At 45.9% G+C, this 27,091-nt stretch overlaps 1 protein-coding gene across 3 annotated transcripts in view; it reads left to right on the forward strand.

Moving 5' to 3' along the window:
* AK1 (adenylate kinase 1) overlaps positions 1–27,091 on the forward strand; it is a 190,756-nt gene that overhangs the window by 22,004 nt on the left and 141,661 nt on the right. Inside the window, exon 1 of one of the 3 annotated variants that reach the window (XM_068248545.1) lies at positions 6,174–6,216. The exons of the other annotated variants lie outside the window; for them this stretch is intronic. The gene's annotated coding sequence lies outside the window, so the exon portion shown is untranslated. Of the gene's footprint in view, positions 1–6,173; positions 6,217–27,091 lie in introns of those variants that run through there. 3 annotated transcript variants of the gene reach the window in all.

Here is a 27,091-nt window from a genome sequence, read left to right on the forward strand (position 1 = left end):
TTTCAAATTAACTAGCGGCTCGCTGTAGGGGAAGGGCTGAGGCGGAACTGTTACCGGCCATCACGCTTGCTAAGGCTGCGTGCTCTCCATCTATCAGCATACCCGCTTTACTTGGATTACATGATCTATATGGAACTATGTGCTGATATACCGGCATTTTTATGTGTTTTTTTAAATAAATATGGGAATCCCTTTATACTTTTACGCTATGTCAAGCGTTTTTTTTCCTTGAGGACTAAAGTACTGGAGTGCCATTCGTATTGGGTAGACCTCCTGCTGGCCTAGGAGTACAAGTGCCCAGCTGAGATCGGCAGGACTGGCTGAGGGGTGGCCTATACTCCTAAAGCGATTGCGGGCCCATTCTGGCCATTGGATCTGGTGAGTTTATTCAGCTTGAGGGGGAGTGGCGCCTGGCATACTCCCCCCTACATGTGTTTTGTGCTGCAAGAACTCGCAACAGAGACTGTGTTTTGTATTGCAAGACCCTGCTACAGAGACTGTATCTTGAGCGCTGACCCCACATTATTTACTATTTCACTTACTTCTTCCTCTTTCCTGTTCTTGCGTTCCAGCTCCCTATTACAGCGCCCCTTGACTGCACTGATGCCTACCTATACTGCGGCCGCCTATTACTGGCTACACCTATTCCTGGCTAACTATACTCCGGCCACCTAATGCTGGCTGCACCTATTCCTGGCTACTTATACTGGGGGCACCTATACCTAACTAGCTATACGGGAGGCACCTATAACTGACTACCATACAGGGGAGATGAGGGAGTGGAGTTTTGTAAAAACAATGCAGGTGATTTGGGCACAGTCGGCGCCGTAATAGGAATTACAGCTATAGCGGCGTTCAGTGAGTAATTACTATAGAAACACTGTAATTCGGCTGCCAGCATTAGCTGTAAGCCGAATTACATCTTTCACCACTATCCATGGCGACCTGGATAGTATTTATTGCTGCCAGGACTTTTGCAGGAGCAGGGTGAGCCGTTTTACAGCTTTACCCTGCGCCCAAATCTCCCAGGGTTAAAGGGACCCTGAGCAGAACCTAGAATAAAAAAATTCACTTACCTTGGGCCTCCTCCAGCCCACCATAGGCCTTGAGGTCCCCCGGCATCCTCCTGGCTCCTGTCCGTGTCCCTCTGGTGGCTCCCGTTACCTGCGAAACCCGTGCCGAGTGTCGGGCGACTCTTCCTGGATCTTCACGCTGGTCATGCATTTTTCTTTTGCGTTGTATGCAAATCACAAGGAAGACAACAGGAAATGGAAATACATCATAAAAGATTTTGTTACAAAAGACACCTGGAAAACGCATACCATTGCGTTGCCATTGACTTTCATTATGTGCGTTTTTGAAAACAATGCAACAAAACCAGCGTTTTTGAAAACTTTTTCCTGCAGCCCATAGACTTCAATTAGCGGCAAAAACGCTAAGTTTCCCAAAACGCTAGCATTTCTGCTAAGTGTGCACCCAGCCTCAGGGCTGACATATGCAGCTGGTTAGCATTTTAGCTGTTTTTATTGTGCTGTTGTTATGGATTTTGTAAGATTGTTGGAATTTCCAACTGTTGATAATCCTACATAATAAAACCCATAGTGTCCCTGCGTCATCCTCCTCCTGTCCCTGTGTCCGTGGTTTTGTGCTATTGCGCATGTGTTGGGACAGGAGGAGGACCGGGACAGGGAGGCAAGCGGCTGTTGGTGCAGGAGGAGGGTGAGCGGTGGGCATGCGGGAGCGCGCATTACGGCCGTGCGCGCATGAGCACTAACATGCAGGACAGACCTAGATCCCATTTTTAAACGGGCTTAGGTCCCCTAGTCATTAATAAATGATGCAGCCTTTATATCCCTCTCAGTTCAGGTGTACTTAAATAATAGTTTGTGCTGAAAATTGTGATCAGTACTAAAAGAACAGACTGCACAAACTAATTGCAGGATACAATATAATTTAAATCATGAATGTAACATCTTTAAGGCGGCCATACACTTATAGATTTGCAGCAGATTCGACCATGAGATAGATTTCTGTCAGATGCCTGTCAAGTCCAATCTGACAGGAGTCTATCTGATGTGTGCCACACACTAGGAACAGATTTCCAATAGATTTCAGAATGAAACCTATTGGAAATCTATTGAAAATCGATCTAAATGCATTATTGGACCATTAGATCCAATGCAACTCTATGGGCCATCTATCTGATACCAGCAGCAGATCGACCTAGATTTTCCATCCTGTCAGATCAAATCGTCCGAAATTGATCAAAATCGTCCGCAAATGGGGAATTTGATAGAATCGATTTCTGATCAATCGATCGATTCTATCAAATCGATCAATCGATCGATGGCTGAGATCGACCAGTGTATGGGCCCCTTTAGGTCTGCCAGGTGATCTGTACGGAATGTTCGTCTATGCACAGAGGGAGATATTGCTTACTTGGCAGTTGAAGAAAGCTGTTATTTCCCACAATGCACCAAGGTTACACAGCAAACTGTCAGGACCATGGTCATGACATCACACTGTGGGAGGGGTTTCACCACAATATCAGCCATAGAGAGCCCCCGATAATCTATTTGAGAAAAGGTAACGATTTGTTGTGGCAAAGGTGGTGTCAGCTACTAATTGGAATGGAGTTCAATCCGGGTTAAAGTTCCTCTTTAATAAGTGCTCTCAATATTGGGCATCTTTTCCAGCCAATCAGCAGTTTTATGATTGTTTAGTGTATGGCCATCATAAACCTGGCCACACAAAATGTGATCTTCTCAAGGACATCAGGCGCATCGCATTATTGATACCAAAGGAACAGTCGTCTTTAGGTGGCCATACACTGATAGATTTGCAGCAGATTCCATAGAATCGATCGTTGGCTAAAATCGACCAGTGTATGGGCCCCTTTTGTCAGGTGATAATTTTTTTCACTTGTATTGACCGACTTTCCAAACAAGAATGATTGTTTTAAAGATCGTTCTTATATGAATGTGTGATTGATTTGACTATGTTATTGAATCGATTGTTTATTATATGGTTGGATTGCATCATGTATGGTTACTTTAATGGCAGTGGCCTAGTCTGTTTATGGCATCAGCAGCCAGCCACTGTATTATGGGGTGCAGAGATGTTGGCGTTGTTAGATTTGGTTCACGGTAATTTGGCACTGTGTGGTTTGGTGTGGTTAAATTTGGATGATTTGGGTTTTGGAGTTTCTTAAAATAACAAATCAACTGAGATTTCATAAATGTGTAGACGGCAGTAGTTATTGTACAGATAATGCTCCTGACTATTGTACTTGCTTCTCACCCGCCCCGACCCTTATCTCCAGATCTAGCCTTGGACTGTCCTATACCCCTGACCTTCCCCTAACCCTAATCTCCCCCTTCTGCATGTGTCATAGGATTGGGTATCTAACAGGAATAATAACTGTCATTTATACTTCACCTAAAAGTTACAAGTTAAACGTTATGCTAGGTACACACTTTGCAAATTCCCGTCACTTCAAATTGATAATTTCCAACATGTCCAATTTCCTCTTGATTGATAAAGGAATCTATCAGATCAGTACTGAACAAAATTATCAAATTGCATCATGTGTACCTAGCATTAAGTTTTAAACTTTCTGTATAGGCAACTGGCCAACTCACCAATTTAAATGAGTCTGAAGGTTCGAGCACAAATCCAACAGGCACACAACCACACAACCGACATGACAAACCACACAACCTGACGAACCACATGACCTGTATGTACACACGCCTACACGGCTAAACAACCAACTCAATTAACATACTGCGCACGGAAGAGGACTGACAGACAACACATTCAAAACAAGTACAAGTCCTTCAAACAACTTGTGCACACACACCTACTGCACACCAACTGCATGATATCAGACCAACATAGATCCGACAGTTGGATTCGGCAAACTGCCTGTTATCAGTTGCTCATCAAGTTGTTTGCACGCGTGCACATGCCTAATTATCGTTCAACAGACTTATGGCTAATACACACCATGCAATTTCCCATCAGATAAATGGGTCGATAGATAATTTCCGACAGATCCAATCAGATTTTTTATCGTTTTTCTGATCTCTTCAGTGCAAATCGATCAGAGAAATTATCGAAAATTAGATTGGACATGTCAGAAATTATCTATTCGAGCCATCTATCAAACGGGAAATTGCATGGTGTGTACCAGGCTTTAATGCTGGGAATACATGATGAGATTTTTCAGTAAATTTACTGTCCAATCGATGACCAAAAATCATTTTTCAAAAAACTTTTGATTATTTTTCAACAAACGATCGAACATCAGATCGGACCTGTCAGAAATTATCTATCGAACCATCTATCTGCCAAAAAATGTCATGGCGTATTCCCAGCATTAGTCAGATGATAATCAGTCTACAGGGTGGTCCGTATGTACAAAACCCTTGCCGCTGCCGCCGCAAAGTATAAATGTGCCCGGTGTGTGCATTTATACACTACCTGTCCGGTGTCAGCCTCCACGCGCTGACCGTCTATCCATGACGCCAGACGCTATGCGCTGCTAGCGTGTATGCGGCTATGTGGCTGTCCGGCAAGATGGACGGTTACCGCACGGAGGCTGCTACCGGACAGGTAATGTATAACTGCACCCGGGGGGGGGGGGGACAAATTTATACATTAGGGGGGCAGCGGCAGTGCAGACGCAGCGGGTTGAGCCGCTTCCCTGAACATTTCATGCTGAAATCGGATGGGAATCGGCGTGTAGTAAATGGGCAGCTTCAACCAAGAGACAAATTTATCTCTAATCAGATTGAATTAGAGATAAATGTGCCTCTTCGTCCAATCTGCCTTTAATTGTCAGGTCTATGGCCCCCTCTCGCTTGAAGATGACCAGAGAGACAGACTGTTTGCACTTTAGCTGAAAGGAAACTTGTACTAACTTTAAAGACAGCAGAAGCAGCTCTTCCTCTGGCTATTACTGATAACACAGCAGGTGAGGTAAATAATGTACTGTTTTTTGTTACAGCTGATACAAATCCTGCAATAAATCTGCAGTGTGGGTCTACTTCCATGGAAGCAGACATGGGGCTTGATTCACAAAAGAGTGCTAACTGATAGCACGGTCGTTTTCGGGTGAATTTTCGTGTTTCGCGCGATCGTGAATTTTCACGTGAAACGATAAAGTTTTTGTGCACAGACGCAAATTTTCACACGAAAAACGATAACGGTTTCGTGCGAAAATTCGAGATCGCGCGAAACACGAAAATTCATGTGAAAACGACTGTGCTATCAGTTAGCACTCTTTTGTGAATCAAGCCCATACTCAGGGCCGGATTTCTGGCAAGGCCACATAGGCCATGGCCTAGGGCACTAGAAATATAGGGGCGGCTCATTGAGGGGCAGTAAAGCTGTTCTATGCAGCCATCCCTATCTACAAGGACAGCTTTAACCTTTGAACTCTCTGTCCTGGACTTGTGTCATTCCAGTAAGACCTGGAAGCTCTATCCTGCAGGTACACATCAGCCTAACTGGGTCCATCATTAACGAAATGGCAAGCATAACATAAAAGTTCTTAAGGAAAACAACTTATAATCTATATGCACATTACTAAAATGGCTATTGTCTGTGAAACCAATGATGGAAAGTAAGGGAATTCTCATTGGGGCACACAGAGTAGCAACCATACAGATGGTATAGTCAGCCTAGGGCGGTAAAAAGTACAAATCCAGCCCTGCCCATACTGTAGGCAGGGGCGTAGGAATAGACCCTGCAGCCCCTGCAGTTGCAGGGGGGCCCCTAGCAAGTCAGGGGCCCGGAGGAGGAAAGGCTGTCACCACCGGCGTACCTACCGGGGATGCGACTCTCTCAGCCGCAGGGGGGCCCGGCCGCCCGGGGCTGCTCTGGGGCCCGCTCACTGTCCGTGGGGGGAGCGCTGCTCTGGACCCCCCAGCAAGGTGCTCAACTGGCCGCAGCGTCTAATAGACGCTGCGCCAGTTCATTCCCCGCAGCCCCGCTTCAGCAGCCTGCATAGTCTCCGGCAGGCAGAGCAGGGCTACGGCAAGATGGCCGCCGAAGAAGCCCTACACTGGAGACTTTGTGTCTCTAGTACAGGGCTTCGGCAGCCATCTTGCCGTAGCCCTGCACTCTGCCTGTCAGCGCGGGAGATGTGCTGCAGGAGGACTCGGGGAGCTGCGAGCCAGAGATGCCGGGAGAGGAGAAGACTTCTGTCAGGTAAGTGAATTGTTTTTTTTTCACAGGTGCATTTTTTTTTCTAGTGTCTGCTGCCTACATTGTGATTTTCAGGTGTCTGCTGCCTACATTGTGATTTTCAGGTGTCTGCTGCCCACATTGTGATTTTCAGGTGCCTGCTGCCCACATTATGATTTTCTGGTGTCTGCTGCCCACATTACGATTTTCTGGTGACTGCTGCCCACATTGCGATTTTCTGGTCACTGCTGCCCACATTGCGATTTTCTGGTGTCTGCTGCCCACATTACGATTTTCTGGTGTCTGCTGCCCACATTACGATTTTCAGGTGTCTGCTGCCCACATTACGATTTTCAGGTGTCTGCTGCCCACATTATGATTTTCTGGTGTCTGCTGCCCACATTGCGATTTTCTGGTGTCTGCTGCCCACATTACGATTTTCAGGTGTCTGCTGCCCACATTGCGATTTTCAGGTGTCTGCTGCCCACATTGCGATTTTCAGGTGTCTGCTGCCCACATTGTGATTTTCAGGTGTCTGCTGCCTACATTGTGATTTTCAGGTGTCTGCTGCCCACATTGTGATTTTCAGGTGCCTGCTGCCCACATTATGATTTTCTGGTGTCTGCTGCCCACATTACGATTTTCTGGTCACTGCTGCCCACATTGCGATTTTCTGGTCACTGCTGCCCACATTGCGATTTTCTGGTGTCTGCTGCCCACATTACGATTTTCTGGTGTCTGCTGCCCACATTACGATTTTCAGGTGTCTGCTGCCCACATTACGATTTTCAGGTGTCTGCTGCCCACATTACGATTTTCTGGTGTCTGCTGCCCACATTACGATTTTCTGGTGTATGCTGCCCACATTAGGATTTTCTGGTGACTGCTGCCCACATTGCGATTTTCTGGTGACTGATGCCCACATTGCGATTTTCTGGTGACTGCTGCCCACATTGCGATTTTCTGGTGACTGCTGCCCACATTAGGATTTTCTGGTGTCTGCTGCCCACATTACGACTTTCTGGTGTCTGCTGCCCACATTACGACATTCTGGTGACTGACTGCTGCCCACATTAGGATTTTCTGGTGACTGCTGCCCACATTAGGATTTTCTGGTGACTGCTGCCCACATTACGATATTCTGGTGACTGCTGCCCACATTAGGATTTTCTGGTGACTGATGCCCACATTGCAATTTTCTGGTGACTGCTGCCCACATGGCGATTTTCTGGTGACTGCTGCCCACTTTGCGATTTTCTGGCCCACATTACGATTTTCTGGTGAACACTGCCCACGTTACGATTGTCTGGTGAATGCTGTCCACGTTACGATTTTCTGGTGAACGCTGCCCACATTACGATTTTCTGGCCCACATTACGATTTTCTGGTGAACACTGCCCAAGTTACGATTGTCTGGTGAATGCTGTCCATGTTACAATTTTCTGGTGAACTCTGCCCACATTACGATTTTCTGTCCCACATTACGATATTCTGGTGAACGCTGCCCACATTACGATTGTCTGGTGAATGCTGCCCACGTTACAATTTTCTGGTGACTGCTGCTCACGTTACTATTTTCTGGTGACTGGTGCCCACATTACGATTTTCTGGTGAACTCTGCCCACATTACGATTTTCTGGCCCACATTACGATTGTCTGGTAAAATGCTGCCCACTTTACAATTAATTTACAGTGAAACGCTGCCCCATTACGATTATTTGGCACCTATGGGGGGGCCCCATCCAAATATTCGCAGGGGGGCCCAGTGATTTCTAGTTACGCCCCTGACTGTAGGGTTAACATCTTTCATTTACAAATTAGCTGCTCTTCTGAGGCTGCAGCTGACACAATTGAGAGATCAAATTACAGTTGTGATCAGTCACAGATGAAGGGAATTATACAGGCTAAACTCTCTAAATACATAAAGGGTGCATTTCTCTCTGTTTGTCTTTTGCCATGCGCAAGAATTCAGGTCCACTTTAAACCCTCTCCTCCTGAATCGATTCCATTCTAAAAGCAATCCATCATTTTGGAACATTGGGTGGAAAAGTATAAAGATGGCCATACATCAACCAATTTGTGGCCGATCATCCAAGAAACAGATCTCTCTGATCAGAGAGAGATCTGTTGGCTGCCCACTTACCACAGGTTGATTCCCTCTCGATTTCAACATGAAATCCTTTGGCAATCAGCATTATGACTCCGCCTCCCTACCCCCATCCCCAAAGGTTATATGCCGTGCATTAAAATACTTTACCTGTCCGCTGTACTTCTGCATTAATGCCCCACGTGGATTGGCTGCTGGAATTATAGCACACATGGTATACATGGGGAGGGGGGGGGGGTTAGAGTTCATATAACATTTGGGAGCAGAGCCGGGACAAGGTCCTCCAGCACCCAAGGCTTAGACACCAAAGTGCGCCCCTCCACCCCTCCCACCCCAGCTGTCACTCACTGATTGCTGTTAGACTAAGAGGGCCACAGGGCCCACAACCTCCCCAACACCTTAATCTCTAGTTATCTGGCTTGCAGTCACTGCTATGTATCCCTTTTTCTTATTTATTTCTGCTTCAAACACAATTAGGAATGACAGCTGAATGAATTGTGCGCCCCCTCCTACACTGCGCCCTGAGGCTGGAGCCTCTCCAGCCTATGCCTCGGCCCGGCCCTGTTTGGGAGGGACAGTAGTCGGGGATTCCATTGCATTAGTCACTCGTGATTTAGCCTGCCGTTACCTCCACAGACCTGATCAACAACATTGGCCTGAGATTTCCCAGCATGTCCAAACGATACATTGGACTAATTTCAGCCCAAAATCAATGGAGTCATCAATCGGGCATGCTGGTTGCAGCACTGTTTTTCATCTGATTCGAGAAGAAGTATCGATTCGGATGGTCAGTCAGCTGCCAAATTGCAAATTGCATTTAGGCTACTTTCACACCAAGACGTTGCGTTTTAGGGGACGTTAAGGTCGCATAACGTGCCCCAAACGCAACGCGTGGTAATGTTGAAGTTGGACGTTAGATTGAGCTGCGTTATGCAGCTCTCAAAGCAGCCGATCCACGTTAGTGATAGGAAGTCCGGATCTTTCTAAGGATTCGGATCATTCGAATCGGATCATTGAAAAGATCCGGATCTTTGAACCGAATCATTTGAATCATTTTACTAGGGAAGCAGACTGGGGTGAAACGACTAGCAGGACAGGACTTTCCCTGCACTGTACATTCTGTATGTTCCTGTTTCTTCCAGACAGACATCCACTGTGAACCGAATCTTTCATTGTGATGATCCGGATGATTCGACTCACAAAAAAAGATTCGGATCAAATGAACGATTCGTTCATGATCCGGACAACACTATGAGTCCCACCACTTCACCACAGTGCAGTGAATATTAATTAGCCATGTGGCTAGTCACTGAGCATGTGCAAACAATCTAACGCAGCTCTATAAGGGTATAACGTACAGCATGCTGCACTTTCATTTAATGTGCAGCGTTATACCCTAACTCAACGTGTGCACTGTGAACAGCACATTGATTTTACAGTGCTGTGAGTTAGGCTGCGTTACTGGCTGCTGTAACGTGGGACTTTAACGTCCCACTGTGAAACCAGCCTTAAAGTGAACCTGAGAGCAAGGAAAATAAAAGTTTTATACATACCTGAGGGCTTCCCCCAGCCCCCTTCAGGCTGATTAGTCCTTTGCCGTTCTCCTCCGATGCAATCCGGTCCTGGAACTTCAAGAGTCGGAGGCTTATTGTGCATGCGTGCTCCGGCTGCACTCCCATCAGCAGGAGAGTTCTGCGCCTACCAGGAGAGTACTACTGCGCAGGTGCAAAGCGCTCCCGCCTGCAAAAGCACGATGGGGGAGCATGTGCCGACTGGCCGAATTACCAGCCCGGATTGCAGAGACTGCAGGCGGCGGAAGGCGGCGATGAGGTAGCGATCAGGCCAAGGGGGGCTGGAGGAAGCCCCAGGTATGTATAAAACTTATTCTTCCTTTGTCTCAGGTACACTTTAAGGCTGGATTCCCACTTGAGCCGGACTCCAAAGGCCAGCAGGAGCTCAGCAGACACATGGTCCGTTTATGGTCCCGTTGGAGCTTGCGGCTGCTGCGTTTCCACCATAGGCTATATGGGAAATGCATGCAGCTCTCCAAGAAAATTGTGTGCGTGCCGCGTAATGTAACAGATCCAGCGGATCCCTTGCAGTCTCAAGTGTGACCTGATCCTATTGCCATGTGACACGGCTGTCCCCAGTACAGCGCTGCTGCCGATCGCAGCGCTGTTCATAGAAATAGACGGCGATCACGCTGTCTAACAGTCTCCCGAGCCTGAAGACGAAGCGGAGCTCCGCCACCCAAGCAGGAAATGCGCGCGCTCCTGCATTAGCTGGCCCCAGGACTTTACGCCAATCGGCGTTAGGTGGTCCTGGGGCTGCCGCCGCGGCCACGCCCATCCGCGTGACGAGGGCGGAAAGAGGTTAAATGGGCATAAAAATGTCAGTATGGCTGTAGTGGGAACCGAGCCTAAAGGTCAGGAACGCAGAAGCTATTGCCTGGATGGAGCTGCAATAAAGAAGATTTCATTATATTAATGAAATATAATGGCATTTATCTTTACTATGTTTTCCAGAGCAGAAATGCTGGCTTCAGCAATCTTCAAACCAAGAAAGAATGGCATTCAGAGAACATTTGTAAGGACTGAAAGAACAGGGGATACCTTTATACAGCGCGTTCCGTAATTCACCTTTGTCCACAACCTAAACTATTTGTCTGCCAAATATCCAGTGCTGCAGCTAGCTACGTGAGCTAACTGTGGTCCCATATGTCAGGTGATTGATCGGTCTTCGACTGGAAATTGATCAGGGAGTAGCGATTGATTCGCCGCAGTGCGCCACTCAATTTTGATTCATCATACTACTCGGTGTACTGCAAAGTCAAGAGACGGTCAATACCCCTCTGCTCTAAATCCCTTCCCTTGCCCCCACACACAGACCCATTGATAATTTACCTCCACGCTTGGTCGCACTTTCGGACATCCAAAATCAATTGGATCGGACTGGTTTGCAGGAGTTAATAGATCACTGGCAGTTTCAATCAAAGAAACAAAGTATATGGCAGTCTCAAGACAGGCCTTTCAGTAAATCCTTATCCTAAATAACCCCCGCAAACCATTCCTAACCCTAACCTTGGTTCTTTTTAACAATGCTTAACATTTAGGTCCCTTACCAACATAACACAAATTCTGGTGCATTTTCAAGGGTGATAGGAGGGAACATCACAGCAAGCCGGCCTCTTCCCCTCTTCCTAATTAAAAACAATGGTGCATGAGCCAGCCTGGGGCCCCGGGAACTCTCACTGCCCGGGGCCCCAGAACCAGCATCTAACACCATATGTGAGTGCAGCCAAAACCTTGGAGCTGCCACCTCCAAGGCCTGTCTCCTACTGCTCTAAAACTTACCAAACACACAATTGGAGAAACTCACTCCCAAAAAGTTCTCTGCTGCTTTATAAAGCCTGCAGGCTGCTTATAAGCCAATGAGAAGTGCACACGTAATACACCTAGCTTGCAGTGATAATCAAGCAGAAGCTGAGCAAGTCAGCCAATTTGTTGGAGAGGGCTTCAGTTGCATATAGACAATGGCTATATGACCAGCAGGGGGCACCAGCGTGCAGGATATTCCCTCTCATCTGCCCCCCTCCTAACTAAACTGCATGGGATACTACAATAATTAAATATGCACCATTGTTTTTAATTATTGTAGTATCCCATGCAGTTTAGTTAGGAGGGGGGCAGATGAGAGGGAATATCCTGCACGCTGGTGCCCCCTGCTGGTCATATAGCCATTGTCTATATGCAACTGAAGCCCTCTCCAAAAAATTGGCTGACTTGCTCAGCTTCTGCTTGATTATCACTGCAAGCTAGGTGTATTATGTGTGCACTTCTCATTGGCTTATAAGCAGCCTGCAGGCTTTATAAAGCAGCAGAGAACTGTTTGGGAGTGAGCTTCTCCAATTGTGTCTTCCCCTCTTCCTGTCTGAAAATGTGACTTTAGCCAAAAGTCACATTTTGCAAAAAGTGATTACGGGGACCTGGGGGGGGGGGGGAAGGGGGGGGTGTGGAGAGGAACTGACAATGCATAGTACCGTTATGTGGTCCAAGCATGAAGATTCCACTATGCTTACCTTAGGTAGCTTTGCCTCAGGTCAGGTGTCCTTTAACATCATAACACAAACATGTCCTTATATTAGTTCTTTGTATTGTATCAGTGGCAAGGACTGTTGTTTTGTCTGTGTGTAAGTGGTTTAAGTAGCTGATGTCTAATAATTAAATGTGATCATCAAAGTGCAGCCCAAAGGATCTTGAACAGCCAAGGAGACAAAATCAAGAGCCAATACTCACAAACCCAGGCTGTCGCCAAGACAACCGCTGTACGGACATATGGGGAATGTGAAGCTGCCCCCACTTTGGACTGTGGGGTATTCTCCAGATGAATGTCACCGTCTAACGGCTCTTTATTTGGATAAATAATAAAAAATGGTTCCCAAAATTAAAAAACGCCGTCTGTGTCACACTGGAACATCGATCCCTACACAGGGGAGGGCGCCTTTGCCATTATTTGTCATCAACCTGCAGGTTTTATCATCATTACCTAGATGCATTAAAGAAAGAAAAAAACACACGCCTTCAGTCAGACACTTTAACAATTATCATCTTTATAGTGAGCGTCACTTAGCTAGAATGTTGGCTAAAGTAAATGGATTAACTGAAAGTATAAGCATCTGGATATCTCTTTCACTTATTGATATTAACAGACTGGGGGTGGGGAAATCCATTTACAGTGGTTTGCAAAAGTATTCAGCGGTTTGCAGAAGTTTTCCACATTTTGTCATATTACTGCCACAAACATGAATCAATTTTATTGGAATTCCACGTAAAAGACCAATACAAAGTGGTGTACACATGAGAAGTGGAACGAAAATCATACATGATTCCAAGCATTTAAAAAAAAAAAAACTGCAAAGGCTGTAGCAGTGTTAGGGAGTCTTGCCCAAGGTCTCCTACTGAATAGGTGCTGGTTTTACTGAACAGCAAGATTCAAACCCTTTTCCTGTGTCAGAGGCAAAGCCCTTAAAGAGACACTGAAGCGAAAAAAAATTATGATATTATGATTTGTATGTGTAGTACAGCTAAGAAATAAAACATTAAGATCAGATACATCAGTCTAATTGTTTCCAGTACAGGAAGAGTTGAGAAACTCCAGTTGTTATCTCTATGCAAAAAAGCCATTAAGCTCTATGACTAAGTTAGTCGTGGAGAGGGCTGTTATCTAAATTTAATTATCTCAACTGTAAGTGAACTGTTTACTTTTTCTCTGCTAGGGGAGAGGTCATTACTTCACAGACTGCTCTGAAAGACTCATTTTGAATGCTGAGTGTTGTGTAATCTGCACATATTATAGAATGATGCAATGTTAGAAAAAACACTATGTACCTGAAAATAAAAGTATGAGAATATTTTCTTTGCTGCTAATCTTCTAGTAATTATTCATAGTACACAACCAATTCACTATATTATATTTTTTTTTCCGCTTCAGTGTCTCTTTAACAAATACATTATCCAGTCACTGCAAGTACTGAAGCCTTGCAAAAAAAATTATCTGTCACAGTTAATAAGAAAAGATAATTTATGCAGCAGATATAAGAATGTACAGAGGCGCCAAAAGGATAAACACGCTAAAAAGTTAAAAAAGTTCAGGTGGCGGTGGTGGTCCAGCCACACCAAAACAGACACGAGATGCTGTCGATTGAGATGCTGTCGATTGAGGTAGTAATAATTTATTCACAGATAAAACTTGCAACGTGTTTCACGGGCACAGTCCCGCTTCATCAGGCAATAAACAACCGGAGTATCACACAGCTCGGGGTCCAATAACAGCTTGGCACCTCTGTACATTCTTATATCAAGTTTTCCACCAATGGTGGAAGGGCGCTACACCCTCCTTTTCTTCTATCTACAGAGAGCGACATCTTAGTCCTGAGTGGGGACAGGCCTAATCTCCCCACCTGCCTATACAGTGGTTGCCTCAGGGGTAACCCAGGTTTGTAAGTATAATACTTACGATTCATTATTCCTCCCTGTTCCAATACATACTACACTATATTGGGCTCTCGGTCTTCTGCTTTATATGCAGCAGAGGGTCGTCCAAAACGGCGGATACTGGCCATTATAGCTAAGGAAAGTATCATGTTTATGGCTACCTTCAGTTCATACAAACAAGACATGCAGTTACATAAGTAAATCGCCCTCATTATGTTTGTTTTGAATGACACCAGTGCTCTTTAGTCTATTCACAGATTATGAGGGTGATTTTGTGATGTCTGTAGCAGCCAATCAGAAACCCTAACTTTTGCCTCTTAACGAGCAGCGGAAACATGTATAATCGAGACCTCATTGGCTGCCACGGTCAGTGAGATAAACACCTGCCCTTTTGTCCTGCTTCTGTTCCCGCTTCTTTTGTTTTTACGCCATAATGCTGGAGAGTTTTAGAAATCACCTCATAATGGTGGTAATGGGCAGTGCAGAAATTAAGTAATGGCTTCGTGAAATGTCCCCATGCTGCCTGCTATTTGATAAATGGAGGCTGTCGTTTGATAAAGTAAACAGTGGCGTTATCTCTCTGAGTCATGGCTGATTAATGGATGCGGGTCTAATGTACAACAGCAATTGGAAAAGGTTACGCTTTTTTCATGCTGTACAACACGGTATAATATATTACTCCCGCGGACAAATCGCTATAAACGTATGAGAAAGAAAGCAGAAGTCGTCGTTGTTCTGGTGAATCTCGGATGTCTCATAGCAGCCTCTGCTGAGGTTGCTATAGCCTGATGGAAATTACAATTTCTTTTATTGCTTTTTTTTTGCTGTAACGGTCGTGTGGTTTTTGTGGCCTACCGTTTATTTTGCTGTTTGCACCTATTCTGAGTTATAATCCTAATTTTAACGTTATTCCCTTGCTGACGGTGTAATTATTTTTATGACTATGTATTTATTATAGTCTGGACATTTTCTGCCACGCTTTACTGAGTCCGATGAATGATTGTGTTACTTAGCGGGATCGCCGTCTAATGTCGCTACGATTGTGTACAGCAGGGGTGTCAAACTAAGTGGGCCGAAATTGTACACTGGGACCTAGTCGCGGGCCAACCTCAATGTCTACTGCCCTCCTTTATAAAGTTCCCAGGTGGCCCTCCTCTCTCCTTTATACAGTTCCCTGGTATTTAGTGCTTTACCCCTACCTCCCCTATATGGCTTCCCTAGTGTTCTAGGGCTTCACCTCCAATATAGCTTCCCTGGTGGTCTAGAGTGGGCCAAACATAATGCAAAGTGGGGAAACCACTTGAGGGTCAAATTTAATGGCCCCACAGGCCGGAGTTTGACATAAGTGGTGTAGAGCCAGCTTGTTCAGTACACCGATTAAAGCAACTGGTGTATTGTTGGTGTGTGGGAGGAAATCAGAGCACCCGATGGAAACCATGGCAAACAAGGAGAGAGCATTGACACTACATGCAGTTAGTTGTGATATTGATCTGAAGGTCCGGGGCAGATTTTTAGAAAGGCCACAAAGGCCCAGGCCTTAGGCAGCTGCAGCCCAAGGGGGTGCCTGGACATGAAAGAAGAGGGGTTGCTATATATGAAAGAGAAAGCTGCAAATGGTGACTCATGAAAAAGCGAAACTGGTGGTCAAGGTGGCAGTTCATGAAAGCGAGGGGCTGCATACATGAATGATACCCATGGAAGAGGCGGCTGCACATGGAATGGGAGGGGAAATGCTGCACATGGAAAGGGAATCAAAACATACTTTGCCTAGGGGCACACAAAGTATAAATCCCGCTTTGCTAAAGATGCACATACACTGTAATGATCCGCTCAGCAGTCTGTACAGACAGACAGCTGTTTGACCATTCCTTAAGTCTGAGGGCTGCAGGTCTCTGGAAAAGAGACCTGTCTTTGCTTTTTCAAGTTTCTGACCTGCTCTGCTGCTGAGGAATTTGCATAAATTTGTTATGCAAATTGCCTACCTGCCTCTTTTGAAGTCTGGCAGTATAAATACCATGTTCTCCCAGAATCCTTTGCTGGTCATCTTTCATGGTTTGTTACTGTTACTAAGAAACTCTCCTAGAGTATCAGCCCTGTTTGTTTGTCAAAGTTTACCTTAGAGTAATTCTTGGGACTGCACTAGGCAGCTCTTCTAGTGCAGTCAGGTTGCTTTTTCTGTTTTGTCTGTGTTGCCTCTCTGCTGCGATTGTCCTGTCGCCAGCGGTGGTCGACAGGAAATCGTTCTGTCTGTCTGGGGGTGCTAACCAGAGCAGCGGTTGCTACTGGTAGCCCCTTCTGTTCATCTGTCTGGATTGCATTAGCCCTAATGGTAGTGGCAGTGCTTCCTTCTGTGTCTCGATTGCCTTGTCGCCAGCGGCGGTCGACAGGGAATCGTTCTGTCTGTCTGGGAGTGTAGGCCAGAGCTGCGGTTGCTACTGTCTGCTCCATCTGTCTGGATCGCACTTGCTCTAGTGGTAGTGGCAGTGCCTCCTTCTGTATTCTGCCTTTGGGGTGTTAACCAGAGCAGCGGTTGCTACTGGTAACCTCTTCTGTTTATCTGTCTGGATTGCACTTGCCCTAGTGGTAGTGGCAGTGCCTCCTTCTGTATCTCTGCCTTAGGGGTGCTAGCCAGAGCAGCGGTTGCTACTGGCAGCCCCCCCTGTCTGTCTGTCTGTCTTGTCTGATACGAGCGCTTGCTGTAGGCTCGGTGAGGTAACCGTTAGCAAGCGTTCGCGTTCTCTATTTCGTGTTTGTCTGTCATTGGTTAGTTAGGGTGGCACGCTTGTCTCTGTTGCGCTTATCGTGCGGAGACCGCGCCGTAAACGCGTTCGCTGTTGCGAATGAGTGCGGTGTTCGTGTTTAGTTAGCGTTTGTTATTTTCTTTATTTGTTCTGATTCTTGTTTGCTGTGCCTTTGCTACTCTCATGCTCTGTCCTTCTCAGTCTGCTGTCTGTTGGCAATCGCCATTCTTTGCGATTGCGTTCTTGCTTTGTTTCTGCTGATGTGTGTTCACCGTCGCTGGGTGGCGACTAGTGGATACACATTTATCCTTTCTCTGTGCTCTCTCTCTTGGAGGGCTATCGTGCCCTACTTTGCCTTTATCAGTACAATTCCCACCTGGCATCTGTGGCCGTGCAGAGGCTGTGCTCATCTGCACTCCACAGCTCCATCTGCTGGTGGGAATTGCCCTCTACTGGTGCATTGCACCTAAGCTGGGTTCTATCTAATTATACGCTTGTGGAGGATTTCCGCTGTGTCAGCGCGCATCTTGTGCGCTGACCACGGAAATAGAAACCCGCAAACGTTGCATACACTTAGCGATTTTCCCCGTCGAATCCCAGCAGATTGGATCACTGTGATTGAATCTTACAAAGACTGACATCCCAACATCACCACATGATCATAATTTCAATCAATTTTCGGCTAAAACTGATCCAATTATCGATCATAACGGACAGAAGATTTTGCGGGGCAGTGTGGTAGCATCGTTAGATCAATGACCGCTCACCACAAAGACTGCGGAAGATGGACCGGGGGATACACGACAACAAAAGATGCAACAAATGATCGTCCCCTGATTCATCTTACGCAATCGTGTACCGTGGGAACAAATGACGGGTGCAAATGTGACGCTGAAAAAATAGCGGTAATTAGCACGGGGGTCAATGGAGACCGAAACAACGATTGGATCTGTCATGACAATCGTTCAAAGAGAACGATTATCGCTTATAATCGTCGTTGTTGAACATTGTTTTACAAACTTGTTAAACAATGTTATGTAATATCATGCAAACATTCGTTCGTAACATTCCTTTTTTTTTTTTTTATAGATTCTTTTTATTTATCATTTTAAGAAAGCAGTAACATAAACATATTGTATTCAAATAACATAGGTTTTAGCCATCAATAACAAATTAGCAATTTTAACCAACAGAATAACCATCTTGAAGATCCATTTTATGTACAGCAATCCAGCACTGTACAAGAATATGCTGAGATATCATATATATATATATATATATATATATATATATATATACATCAAGTGATAGTCCTCAGGAAAGTTCAAAAATATTACTAAATAGTTATCCAATATAGCCAGATCAGGCTAGTGTCCGGTCCTTTCGACCTGTAAGGTTTAATTGTAGGATATAATTATAGGGCCGCCCCGGTACTACCAGGAAGAGCGGGGCCACAGAGGGATCATACACCCTCTCCCCCCTGCAGGCCAGAGCAATAGCCCTCTCTAGATCTCCAAGAATTTCCAGCATTTCCATCTCAAGTGCCAATGTTATCTTAAAGATGTTATTAGCATGTCTTGTATTAATGGTTTGAGAAACAAAATAACATACAATAAAGAAAGAGAGAAAAATAAAAGGGGTCAAAGAAAAGAAAAGTGTCCAGAGGTACCCTCCCCTCCAGACCCCACTTAGATGTTCTTATTTACCTCAGTTATCTTCAGGGTTTTTGTTTTAAGAGTGAACATCCAGGGAACCACATTGCATTCCTTATTGTTGATGGATCGCTTCCCTATATTCCTCAGATTAGGTGAATATGTGCCAATGAATCCACGTGTTAGAGCAGGGGCGTAACTAGGCCCCACCGGGCCCCCCTGCAGAATTTCTGAGCGGGCCCCCCCCCCCTGGGGCCCGCTCGGGGCCGTTTTGTGGGGGTTGGAGGGGACGCAGCATGAGGGGAAAGCCATGCAGCAATTCGGCAAATTCAAACACTTCCTCCTTCAACCCGGAAGGAGGAAGTGTTTGAAGTCACGCGAGCGCCGAGTGGAACGCATCGTGGGAGGCGCCGAGGGATGGCCGGAGAAGACGTCAGAAGGGTAAGCTTGATCCTCCGCCCAGCCCGCACAGCACAGCAGTACTGGGTGTCATCCGGATAACTACTATCCGGATCACCCGAAGATTGCCCGCCGCTGCCCAGACACTGCCCGGACTTAGATGTAAGGCGGAGGGGAGCGCAGAGGGGAGAGCCCCGAGGTGAGGGAGGGGGGGCGACCTTCCCCCCTCCTCGCCGAATTGCTGCATGGCTTTCCCCTCATGCTGCGTCCCCTCCAACCCCCACAAAACGGCCCCGAGCGGGCCCCAGGAGGGGGGCCGGGCACCCCGCGGGTGCAGGGGCTGCAGGCCCTATTGTTACGCCAGTGTGTTAGAGTATACTTCATACTTATCATATAAGGTACATGTCAATGATTCCATCCGGTGTATATACTTAATTTCTTCAAACCACTCTATTATGGTTGGTATTACCTCAGATTTACAATGTCTCGGAATGAGCATACGTGCTGCTTGGATTAAATGTTTGTTTAAGGACTTTTTGAATGTTCATAACATTTCAACGCAAAAATCTTCCGGTGGGTGTGAGCCTTTCTACTCTAGTGGAGCCAAACAAGATAATAGCCCTAGTCCAGACATGTTTTATATGCATTTAATATAATGTCCATTATTCCAGGAATATACAGTATATTTTTTCAATTAAACCTTGTTCTTAACTCAACATAGCCTTCCTCTTAACCCCATACTGACCTATAGAGGGTCATCAGCTTAGGAGCTATGTGACCCCCATCGTCTAGTAGGTCAACCGCAGTCCTTGAAGCCACCCATAGTCATTTGGCTCCAATCTGTGCTGCCCTGACTCCTCTGCCCCCCACTACCGAGCCGAATCTCGAAAACCCTTGTGCCTTCCCTGTACGTGATAATCTGAAGCCACGCCCATCCCTGATGACAATATACAGAGAGGGAAGGAAGCATCTGTAGCAGTTAAGCCTTTCCTGCAATTGGTATTGAATGGAGGGGTGAGTTATGTGATTAAGGCATCCCCTTGCAGAGATAACAGCAAGAGGCTAGGTCACTATGGTGACCTATCCAGAACACTTCCGAAACCCAGATGGAAGGTTAAGTTTACCAGCATCACTGGAGTGGCAGAGGTGCACATTTGAAGGGGCAGTACCTTTTGTAGTGTTAAAATAGTATGGGGATAATGGAGCAAGACAACTTTAGACACAATGCAGCAAGACAACATTAGACTAATACAAGACAAGACAAATAACATTTATATCGCGCTTTTCTCCTGGCGGACTCAAAGCGCCAGAGCAGCAGCCACTAGGGCACGCTCTATAGGCAGTAGCAGTGTTAGGGAGACTTGCCAAAGGTCTCCTACTGAATAGGTGCTGGCTTACTGAACAGGCAGAGTCGAGATTCAAACCCAGGTCTCCTGTGTCAGAGGCAAAGCCCTTAACCATTACACCATCCAGCCACCACTAGACACAGAATGGAGCAGGTGTAGTCACAATGAAATTCCTGGGCTACCGGTAGAAGGGCCCATGGAGGAATCCTCTGCCCCTTGCATTATATTTCTGTGTTGCGTTACTCTGTTTTACCGCAGGGTAACACAACGGCAACGCAAGGCGATGGGGCATAGCACAGTAACTTTGTCACGTGGTGCCGGAAATGCCTGATCGGCCACCGAGCCGCCGCAAAGTCAACAGCACGTTACTATTGGACTTCCGCAGCAATACAGCGGTGGCAGAAGTACTGTAAGTCAATAGGTGACGCAGAAAAATTACACGTTGGGTGCGGCACGCATGCGTGAAACAATGGGAATACCGCGGGGAACCCGGGAATCCTGGCGACGTGCTTCCTGTCCAGCAGGGAATACGTCACTGGGCGAGGGGTGAGTGGGAGGGCAGTGCTATGCTTATGACCCAGTCGGCACACTCTGCCGCTGGGTCATATGGTTGACTCTTTGTGCGTTGAGGTGTGATGTGACGGGGCAAAGCATTGTACCAGTCAGGTGTAAAGCCGGCCTCAAGGGTACCAAAAAATGTGTCTGTATACATGTCCAATTCAAAAAAGAGCATATATGGTTTAATAAAAATAGTGGTCATTTTAACAAATGTATACTAGTGTCAGACTCTTGAAAATACTGATAATTTTACTACCTCCTGTCCCTCTGCATAAGGTTGAGAAAAGAACTACCGTACCGTTCCTGATTAATGTTCATTTGATTATTTCGGTCTTTGTCTTCATGTTTTAAAGCTGTAATGTAAGTAACATGTAACAGTGCACATGATAAGTACATGGGTTTTCCATTGAGCATCAAGGGAGAGTGCATTGTATAACAGCCTTCATCAAATAATCAAACAAAACAAGTGTCTGTGTAGGAGAAAGAGGTGGGAAGATGTGGAGTTACAAATCGATGGTTTATTATTTCCCTATAAAGGATCCAGCCCTAAAGAGGAATCTTACCAAAAGATAGAAGTAGGGGGAAAAAATAATAATAGGGGGGAAAAAAATACATCCATACATTGTAGGTGGGGAGGGTGACTGGACACCCTAAAGAGAAAAAGCACAGAGTCAATGGGAGCCCCAATAGGGCATAAAGTAAAGTGGTATAGATGGAGGGAAATTGGTACTCACAAGGGACGGTTGCAAATGGGGCAACCAACCACTAGAAGCAGGTGGAGATGTATAAACCCGACTCCACGGGGGTGCCCAGGAATACTGGATATGTTGAGCTCTTTGTGTTAAACAACCAATGGTCCAAATGGTGGCAATGTGTGAGAAAACGCGGAAGCACCGCCGCATGCGCTTCTGGCAAGGCGGCGGATTCCGCGTCCAGCGTGACCACTGATGTATGTGCTCACTCGTCTTTGTGTCTGCCTGAACGCGGAGGAACCACCGCATGCGCTGGCGGCATGGCGGCGGATTCCGCTTGCAGCACAGCAGGCATTTCACAGCAGGGTTCTGGTGTGGCTGGGAGCTGTAGTCCACATAGGTGTAGGTGGACGCGTGCGTGCGCTGAGAGGAAGAGCTTTGTACCAGTCAGTGGTGGATCAGCTGACCAGGCTGGTCAGCTGACGCCAGAAACGGTTTCCATTGGTCCAGCACTTGGGGGAGGCGCTGGAGAGCTCTGAACTATATATACTGGTGGCTGGGCATTTGCTGGTTGTCTGCCGTTGCGATCACTACTTGGTAGCACTCAGACCTTGTCTGTATCTGTGTTATTAGACCAGTTTCCAAAGGTGTTGATGGCCAAGGATCTCACACCTTAGTCTAGGAATTCTGTTATCATCTGTATTGTTATCTAGACCAGTTTCCAAGGTGTTGACGGCCAAGGAACTCACACCTTAGTCTAGGAATTCTGTTCCATCTGTATTATTCGTATTATCTAGTCTAGTTCCTGGAGTGTGAGATCTTGGAGCTCACACTCAAGTCTAGGCATTGTTGATTATTTGTTATGACCTTATGGCTTTCCTGACCATTCTTCTGATCTCTGATTGTGTTCCTTTGTCATTTTGATACTCTGTTGCTGAACTCGGCTAGTCTCTGGAATCCGCATCTGCCTCCTGTCTCTGTACCTTATCTGTCTGTCTGTTGCCGACCTGGCCTGTCCGACCTCGAGAACTATCTTCCCTGTCTGGAGATAGTTCACTGACCTGTCAGTGACACTTCACTGTCCTTCCCTCTCTCAGCCTTGCTCCGCCCCTTGGGGAGCTTCAGGCCTGTGGAAGGAATCTGATCCATAGCAGTATCTCTTACTGTCTAGCACCCATCTTATGGGTGCGTTCCTCAAAGTATTACTGTTGCACCAAACACTCTCATCTCTCAGGTGTCCAGAGGTTAGTAGATATATCTGATTATCGGTGATACTGCAGATCATCAATAATCGAGTATATTCTGTATTCTCGGTGATACTGCAGATGACCGGTAATCAGATCCTCTCTGTGTTACACAATGCCCCAGAAGGCCAAGGTACACCCCTCCAAAAAAGGATGAACAAGCGCAAAGGGTAGAAAAAAGGCACCCAGGGGTATGATAAATCTGAGTTAGAAACAAGAAAAATAATAAAAATTGGTAAAGGGGCTTCAGGGCTGTGGAGTCGGTACACAAATCATCCGACTCCTCTGTTTATGAAACCTCCAACTCTGACTCTAGGTACCCAAAAATTGCTCCAACTCCTTAGTCTAATTCTTACCAGGGCTTTGGAATTGGAACAAAAATCATCCGACTCCTCAGTTTATTGACACCACTGACTCCAGGTACCTAAAATTGCTCCGACTGGGACTCCATAGTCCTGGCTGGCTCACCTCAATAAATACAAATTAATAGAATAAATTACCGTAACTTTATTTTGCACATACAACGCTTTTCGTTGCCCACTTCCTCATGCCGAATAGAGTGCCTAAAACCATTAAATACAAGGCACTCAGTGCTCAAGCACATATAAAATACATAGCTATTCAAGATAAAAATACATACAAAAAGTAAATATCACAATTGTGTCAGAGTATTTGAAACATTTGCTATAGAAACCATATAAAAGAAATCATACATGATCCCATCAAATTCAGGAAAAGGAGAACATGTCACCAGGGACATAAATAGTAACCTCAATATGTATGCATATATCTCCCAAATACACCGCAAGGGCGTTGATATGTGTTAAGACAAATGTGGTCCATAGATTAAAACAGGGGTGCCCAATAGGTCGATCACGATCTACCGGTAGATCGCGACCGCCCTCTGAGTAGTCTTGTCAAATTTAGCTGCCGCGTGGTTGCGGCTGTTAAAGTATTTGTGTAGCCGCGGCTTTCAGATTCTCCTACCAGGAGTGGCGGCTGAAGGGGAAAGGCGCGGCTGAAAGGTAGAGGTGTGGCTGACGGGGAGAGGAGCAAATGGTGAGCATCTCCTTCCCCTTCAGGCTCTGCGATGCAAGCCGTGTGGCCACGCCTTCCCCAGGTTCCCCGGGTCTTCAGTGGCTAACAGTCGTCCTCCCTCTTGTGAGGAGAGCAGAGGCGACTGAATGGAGGATTGCTGCGCTACAGAAAGGGGGCTGAAGAGACTGCTTTGCAAGGTGCGCCTATGGAATTTTAGATTTCGGTGCTGGTAGTGGGTCGTGGGAGGGGAAAAATGGGGATTCCTTAACTGACCCTTATTCTTTATGGTGGTTACAAGGCGGAAGAGGATGTTTATAGATGTGATTTATTATGTGATTATAGGAGCCACGTGTTGTCGGGGGAGAACAATTGTGAAGAGAAGGGTTCTGTGACCATTTTCTGACAACTATGCCGTGAAGGGGGAGGGGGGTCATGACACTGTGTGGGGGAGGGGGAAAGAATTCTGTGACCATGTGCTACCTATGTTGGGATTGAGGGGGGTTGCGTATGCGTGTGTGTGTATGTTGGTAGATCTCCTAGACTTAATTACGTAATTTTACAATTAGCTTGCGACCCAAAAAAGTGTGGGCACCCCTGATCTAAAATATACCCTCAAGGGATTAGTGGATCAAAAATCTCCAGTATCCATAAGAGATCTGTGCAATCATAGAATGGAATTGCTGCATTTCCATAGCTACATGCAGCAAACAATAGGCAAAATGAATCTTAGAGCATCAAAAGAAACAATACAGACTCATTCAGATGCAGATTCTATGTGTATTACAATAGAAGCAATCACAATACCGGTAGTAAAAAAAATAAACTTCAAACTAGGCATGCTACACTATAATATAACACTTAGGGCCCTTTTACACTTAATCAGTTGCTCTCAGTTAAAACAGAAAGAAAACTGATTTTCAAAGTAATGCCCATGTTTTCCTATGGCCTCTATTATACTTAAAATATTTTAACTGAAATCTTCTTCCCAATGCACTACTATGGAAAAAACGCGTACCAATGCGCACTAACGCATACTAACGCACACTAACGCATACCAACTGATTAAGTGTAAAAGGCCCCTTAGGCCCCTTTTACACTTAATCAGTTTCCGTTTTAACTGAAAGCAACTGATTAAAGAGTGACTGTCAGGCTGCAAAAGCGACTTTGAACCTCTATTCTCCTGTGTTAAACAGTTTAGAAGGAAGCCAAAAAGGCAATACTGAAGTTAAAAATCTCTCTTACTTTGATTTTTGCTGAATAGCAATGCTCTTTATTCCCAAGCTCCTAAGGAGGCCGACAGGCCGCATAACAGATACTGCAGAGCATGCTGGGGATGCTTCTTCTCCCTACTGCACTCCCTTGGTCCTCCCCTTCATTTCCCTATCCCGCCCTAAGGCTGCTTTCACAGTGAGAAGTTATAGGCTCATGTTACAGCAGCTTGTAACTTGCAGCCCAGCTCACAGCACTGAAAAATCAATGTGCTGTTCACAGGGTACATGTTCCGTTAGAGTATACTGCATGAGTCAGCTATTGTTCCTCGCCACATGGCTAATTAATATTCACTGCACAGTACTGTTGTCCGGATCATGAACCATTAGGATCTTTGATCCGAATCTTTTTTGTGAGTCGAATCATCAGGAAGCAGGGTAAGGGAGGATATTACATCACAGTTTGCTTCATACAAGACAGTCAAACATGGAACCTGCCATGAGTTGTCAGGAGCATCAATCTCTGCAAATACTATATAAAAATTCTGTGAAATCCAAACCTGGACAGTGAAATGCATATGTAATGTAAGTACAGCCAATATTTAGCTACTGATATATGTGTTTTTTTTCTGAGACCCTATACCTAACAGCTCCTCTTTAAGTGTAAAAGGGCCCTTAGGGTAAACAGGAACAACTCAACAGTGTAACCTGCTAGTAAAATTAGCCACACATATGTCACAGGGAACATAAAATAAACTACAATGTGGCTATAGGTAATACTACACTAAAGCACTATTTTATTAGCAATGGTGCTTGGGTTGATGGGATGTATTGTGTTAGAGCCAGACATAGCATTTTCCTTGTTCAAGTTAAAGGTGGCCACTAACGGTCAAATTTCTAGCAAAAAACCATTTGAGCAAATCAGATAATTCTGATCGAATGTGATCACGTTGGTTATAAATAATTTGCGTTGATGGGCACAATTGATTACAAACAATTATAAAAGTAATCATCCAACTGGATTTTCTTTGAAGCAAAATTTGGATTTTGTTGTTGTTTGTGATAGATAGGAAGCAAAGATTGGTTTGTTGATGGTGTAGTAAACAATTTATTATGCTTTTTCACTTCCGATCAATATTATCTGATCACTCAAACGATTTTCCGCTAGAAATTGGATCGTTAGTGGCCACCTTAAAGGACTTCCGAGGCCAAAATTAATAAAATCACACTATACCTTTTTTTTTGCAGAATCCACGGAGGACGTCCTGCCCGTCCTCCGCTCTGTTCCGCCATCAATGCACGTCTTATTGTTCCCCTACGGCTCGGCCCGACCCCACCGAACGGGTCGCATGGATGCCACCTCTAATATGGCCGCCGCCTTGCTCCGCGGCTGCGCAGTACGCTTTGTCGCTAGCGCGACTGCGGAGCCTATTGCCCGCCTCCCGCCACGTACTAGGTCCCGGCATGCTCCCCAAGCGTACGTCGGGCGGGCGCACACAGGCTGCGCAGTCGCGCTAGTGACAAAGCGTACTGCGCAGCCGCGGAGCAAGGCGGCGGCCATATTAGAGGTGGCATCCATGCGACCCGTTCGGTGGGGTCGGGCCGAGCCGTAGGGGAACAATAAGACGTGCATTGATGGCGGAACAGAGCGGAGGACGGGCAGGACGTCCTCCGTGGATTCTGCAAAAAAAAGGTATAGTGTGATTTTATTAATTTTGGCCTCGGAAGTCCTTTAAAGAGAGCCAGAGACTAAGCACCCTCATGTATGTTACCATATATTTCAATGGGAACATGACAGTAAACACCTACTCTGCTCTTCGTTTCATTTTTCACTGCTCAGTCTTCTTGTTATCAGCCCTGATAAAATCTCCGACTGAGCATTCAGTCTAGCTTTGCCCCATAATGATTATAGCTAAGTCAG

This window comes from Hyperolius riggenbachi, chromosome 8 (genome assembly GCF_040937935.1).
Source record: "Hyperolius riggenbachi isolate aHypRig1 chromosome 8, aHypRig1.pri, whole genome shotgun sequence".
NCBI lineage: Eukaryota > Metazoa > Chordata > Amphibia > Anura > Hyperoliidae > Hyperolius > Hyperolius riggenbachi.